The 6,008-nt window shown below is 31.0% G+C and overlaps 1 long non-coding RNA gene across 1 annotated transcript; it reads left to right on the forward strand.

The window, feature by feature from the left end:
- Positions 1-1,252: 1,252 nt before the first annotated feature.
- On the forward strand, positions 1,253-2,230 carry LOC109341736. The gene is made up of 2 exons (XR_002106984.1): positions 1,253-1,435; positions 2,196-2,230. It is a non-coding gene; the product is annotated as an uncharacterized LOC109341736 (long non-coding RNA).
- The last annotated feature ends 3,778 nt before the right edge of the window (positions 2,231-6,008 follow it).

Below are 6,008 nucleotides of genomic sequence, written 5' to 3' on the forward strand. Positions count from 1 at the left end.
CCTACTTAAATAAATAAGTTAACATAATTATATATATATTAAATTTATATATAACAACATGTTTACATAACATATATAGAAATATTTAAAATTTGTAATTATATAATATATTTTTATACTAATGTATAAATATGATATTATATAATACAAATCAATTTAAAAACATGATTTATCTTTACAATATATATTAATGATTATTTTTCACCAAATTGACAACATAACTTTAGAGTTTATCTGCTAACTTGAAAGTTTAACTTTAATTGACTCAATTTTGAGTTAAAAATAATAAATATTAAATTTAATTAAAAACTCGACTCATATCAATTATTATATATATTAATAGTGTAAGATTATTTACATTATTATTGTATAATAATCTATTATTAAAATTTAATCATTATTAATTACTAAATATAATTAATACAAATGAGTTATGAATAATGTAGTGATTATATATAGTGTTGTTAATATCGTACCGGTTATCAAACGGTTAGAGTATTGGTATAACGGTTCAACCGGTAGTTCACTAATTAAACCACTTACCAACTAAATTAGATATAAAAATATAATATATTATTATTAATGTTGAAAAATCAATAAAAAATCAATATTTTTTCAATTTCATTAAAAAGTTAATTTTTAAATAAAAATCGACCGGTATGGCTGACACGGCTCAATTGAAAACCGGCCATATGACTGGTTTTGGCCGATTTTAACCGGTATGATTGCATGACCAGTATAATTACTGTACCATACTAGGATTAAGACCGATTCACTAGTTTACCAGTTGAACCGACCAACACAAACCAATTTTTATAACACTGATTATATATCAATTACAAAGGTAATGCATAAATATTATATTTATAAATTTATTGAATTAAAGAAATCAAACATACATATAAAAGTAATAATAAGAGAAAAATATGTATGGTAGTATATGAATTTTATATACTATCACTACATTATCTATTATTAATTACATCATCTACTATTAATATTTAATCAATTATAACTTTTGAAGAAAAAGTAACCTAAATAAATGATAAATAATAAAATACATGTGGATAAATCTTTATCATATAACTGAATAGATCTTATCGTATGATAATAATAAGTGACAACCATTCCGTCTTTGTTGGTTCACGGGTCAACTAAACAAAGAGAAAGATCTAATGTAGAGAAGTAACAGTAAATTTAAAAGACTGTACGTAGTAGTTAATTCTATTACCGCATAGTGCGTGTGATAGTACAGACACGTTCTTTCAGCCATTATCTCTCTCTAACTCTTTCTTTCTTTGTTCTTTGTCTCTCTAGAAAGAGGAGAAGAAGAAAAAGAAGCGAAGCAAAAACAACATAATGCTTCGATTTCTTATGCCATGGATGCTCCTCATTCTCTGTGTTGCTTTCTTCACCGCGCGTGCAGCTCAACGAGGTTAGCTTACTTTAACTTTTTGGAGTTTGGATTTATTTGAATTTCACTTCGTATTGGGTTCAATGGAGTTATCAACTTGCTAAGGAATTGTGCTTTTGCGTTTTGATCTTATAATTGACGCTTGAATCTTAGTTATGAGGTAAATGTCATTCAATTTGACGTTTGAGAAATTGTTTACTGAAAACAGAAAAGGACAAATCGACGTTGTTTCATCCCTTTTTGGATTCGGGGTTTAATTCAGGTAAGAAATGAAGAAAGGAAAAATTGGTTAACACCAAATTAATCTCTTAAACTTTCTATTTTCGGTTAGTGAGTGAAGTATTAGTCAAGTTTGGTACATTTCTCTACAGTTTAATACTTTGATCTTAACTCATTTCTGTTAAACACCATTCTAAGCAAGAAGAGATAGATACCGTGTTCAATTTATTGTCTATTTTATCAACATTTATGAAACTTCCTTTATTGCTTGCAAATTATAGGGATGTGATCAAATTATGCTTTGTGTGTAATTTATTGTCAATCTTCAAAAGGGTTATGCTATTGACCTTGCAAAATGCCTATTCACTCTCCCTATTAACCAATCAATGTTATACGTTTTTATTTATGCAATTGGGAATGTCAATAGACGCTCTATAAAATGCATGTTGAGAATTACAGCAAGAGGCGGTTGCTACAATAGTTACTGGTTTTTCATAACTATTTTATATATTTTATCCTCTTTTATTTTGTTAAAACATCTAATTATTCATATTCATTGCAGGGCCATTTGCTATGCGCATAAGCTGTGGAGCTCGTCAAAACGTTCAGACAGTACCAACCACTACCCTTTGGTTTAAAGACTTTGGATGCCTCCTGCTAATGCATCTTGACCAAGCTTTATTACCCCTCCTCTCAAAACTCTTCGTTTTTCCCCTTGTCTGGAGGCCCTCCAAATTGTTATAACATTAATGGCGTGCCAAAGGGTCACTACTCAGTCAGGATATTTTTTGGACTTGTTGAACAGGCTAGTGCTACCAATCAACGTCTGTTTGACTTCTCTATCGAAGGGACTCAAATATATTCTTTGAAATCATGTTGGACCAGTCAGGATGATCAAGCGTTTACTGAAGCCCAAGTTTTTCGTACAGATGGTTCTGCCTAAATCTGTTTCCATAGACCAGGTCATGGAGATCCAACAATCCTTTCTATTGAGATTCTTCAAATTGATGATAATGCTTACTATTTTGTGACCACAGTGGAGTCAAGGGATAATACTTAGAACAGTTAAGAGACTGAGTTGTGGTTTTGGACAAATTAAGGTATCCGAAAAACTCTAAACTCTTTGGTAAAAGAATTAATAACATCTACATGATTGTTTTAAATGGTTATTCTCTTCCCATTAAATGTTTAGCTATAAATGATCGTGATGCATGACTAGTATAGGAGAATTGCTCATATTCATATGGATCATTTGAATAAGCTTATTAAGAAGGATTTTGTTGTTAGTTTACCTAACATGAATTTTGTTAAAAACAAACTATGTAGTGTTTGTCAAGAGGGTAAACAAACAAAAACTTCTTTCAAACCAAAACATATGCTTTATTATGATAGACCATTGTAGTTGTTACACATGGATTTATTTGGCCCCTCTCGAACCAAAAGTTATGTTTGTAACTACTATGCTTTTGTGATAGTAGATGACTTTTGAAGATACTCTTGGACTCTATTCTTGGTACACAAGAATGAGGTGTTTAATGCCTTTAGCAAATATGCTAAACTAGTACAAAATGAAAAATCTTTGAAAATCGCTACTATACGAAGTGATCATGGAGGAGAATTTCAAAATGCTTCTTTTGAAGAATTTTGTGATGATCTTGGTATCACTCTAAATTTCTCTGCTCCTAGAACAACACAACAAAATAGTGTTGTAGAAGGAAAAATAAGTCTTTCAAGGAACTAGTCCATACCATGTTGAATGAGACTTATCTCCAAAAGTACTTTTGGGTTAATGCAGTTAGTACAACTTGCTATGTTTCAAACCGAGTTTTAATAAGATCAATTCTAAAGAAAACCCCATACGAACTCTTCAAAGTAGAAAACTAAATATTTCTCACTTGCATGTGTTTGATTGTAATTGCTTTATGCTTAATAGTGGTAAAAATAACTTAGGTAAGTTTGGTGCAAAAACTGATGAATGAATTTTCCTTGATTATTCTCTTATAAGTAAAGTTTTCAGAATATTTAATAAGAGAACTTTAGTCATAGAAGAATCCATTCATGTAACTTTTGATAAGACTAATCAATCTATTGAGGATAAGTCTATTGTTGATGATGATGACCTACCTAGTTCTTCCTTAATAGAAAATTCAATTAATGAAGCAACAACCAACATAGAATAATTGAAAATAGATGATGCTCTACCTTCAAAAGAAGAGTATATTCATTCTAATTTATCTAAAAAATGGAGAATTCATCGATTTCATCTTATTGACAACATTATTGGTGATTTAAGTAAGGGAGTTATCATTTGCCTAAAGTTAAATGATGTTTGTCTAAACATGGCATTTGTTTCTCAAGTTAAGCCATCCAAGATTGAGGATGCTATCAAGGATGAACACTAGATTCTTGCTATGCAAGAATAACTTAACCAGTTTGAGAGAAACGAGGATTAGGAACTCGTTCATAGACCTAAGGATAGACATGTCATAAGAAGTCGTTGGGTCTTTTGAAATAAGTTAGATGAAAATGATATCATTGTAAGAAATAAAGCAAGACTAGTGACCCAAGGATATAACCAGGAAGAAAGTATAGACTTTGATGAAACCTTCGCTCTGATTGCTAGACTTGAAGTTATTAGGTTATTGCTAGCATATACAAGTTGTTTGGACTTTCAGTTATATCAAATAGACGTAAAGAGTATTTTTCTGAATGATTATATTCAAGAAGAGGTGTATGTCGAACAACCTTCAGGGTTCGAAGACTATAAATATCTCTCTCATGTATATAAACTTAAGAAAGCTCTATGTCTGCAAGCTCTACGTGCATGGTATGACCTTATAATGAGCTTTTTACTTGATAAATTGTTTACCAAAGGAAAGGTCGACATACATTATTTATTAAAAAATAGATCTCCATACTCTTGTTCAAATTTATGTTGATGATATTATTTTCGGTTCTACTAATGATCTTTTATATAATGATTTTGGTAAAATGATGCAATGAGAGTTTGAGATGTCCATGATTGGAAAGTTAAATTACTTCCTTTTGGACTTTAGATCAAACAACTCAAGGATGATATTTTTTGAGTCAATCTAAATACTACAGAGATTTGTTCAAACACTTTGAAATGGATGACTGCAAATCAATTGCCACTCCAATGGGTTCTGGAACATACATTTATACTCATGAAGCATGAAAATGTATTCATATCTCCAAGGATCGAGGTATGATCGGTTTCCTACTTATCTTACTACAAGTAGATCCGATATCATGTTTACTGTATGTCTTTGCGCATGTATCAGTCAAAACCGAAAAAGTCACATCTTATTGCCGTTAAAAGATTAATGAAATATCTAAAAGGCACACCTTATGTGGGACTATGGTATCCAAAAGGAAGTCTATGTGACTTGGTGGGATGCTCAGATTTAGATTTTGCTAGAATGAAAACTGAGATGAAAAATACAAGTGGTACTTGTAATATTTCAGGAAATGCATTGGTCTCATGGTCTTGTAAAAAGCAAGCATGTGCTGCTCTAAGTACCATTGAGGCAGCATATATAGTAGTAGGTAATTGTCGTGCCCAAGTAGGGTTGGAAACGAGCCGAACCGAGTCGAACCAGAGTTCAGCTTGATTCAGCTCAATAAGGATTGGTTCGGCTCGAAACTTGACTCGAGTTTGATACGAGTTTTTTTTTGCTCGAGTTTGGTTCAGTTAAAGTTCGCAAACTATTCGGCTCAGTTCGTTTAGTTCATCTGGACAACTTAAATAGTTAATTAATTTTTTAAAAACACTATAAAAAGTTTTATACATATAAATAGAACCATATTTATATTTATATATATATATAATAAGAATAAATATAAAAAATAATGTCCGAGTCATAATAAACATAAAAATTAGTTTATATATATATATATATATATTTATATATTTATATCGAGCTAGCTCATGAACCTAACGAGTTGAACTGTATCCAACTCAAGTTTGGTTCGTTTATTTAACGAGCTTAATTTCCAGCTCAAGTTTGGCTCATTTGGTTCATGAACCAAGTTTATCGAGCTAAATAACGAACTGAGTTTCGAACGAATATCGAGTTGGTTCGGTTCATTGCCAGCCCTATGTCCAAGTATTGTGGCTCAAGCAACAATTACGAGATTATGGCTTGGACCTAGGATGTATCCCCTTGAAATATGATAATACTAGTGCTATAAATCTCACAAATAATCTAGTTATGCATTCCCGAAACAAACATATTGATATAAGACATCGCTTCCTTAGGGATCATGTTCAAAAAAAGATGTACTCTTGAAATTTGTTGATATACATGACCAATTAGCAGATGTCTTCACTAAAACTTTGGCTAAATAACCATTT

The sequence above is a fragment of the Lupinus angustifolius genome, unplaced genomic scaffold, assembly GCF_001865875.1.
Source record: "Lupinus angustifolius cultivar Tanjil unplaced genomic scaffold, LupAngTanjil_v1.0 Scaffold_606, whole genome shotgun sequence".
In the NCBI taxonomy this organism is placed as follows: Eukaryota; Viridiplantae; Streptophyta; class Magnoliopsida; order Fabales; family Fabaceae; genus Lupinus; species Lupinus angustifolius.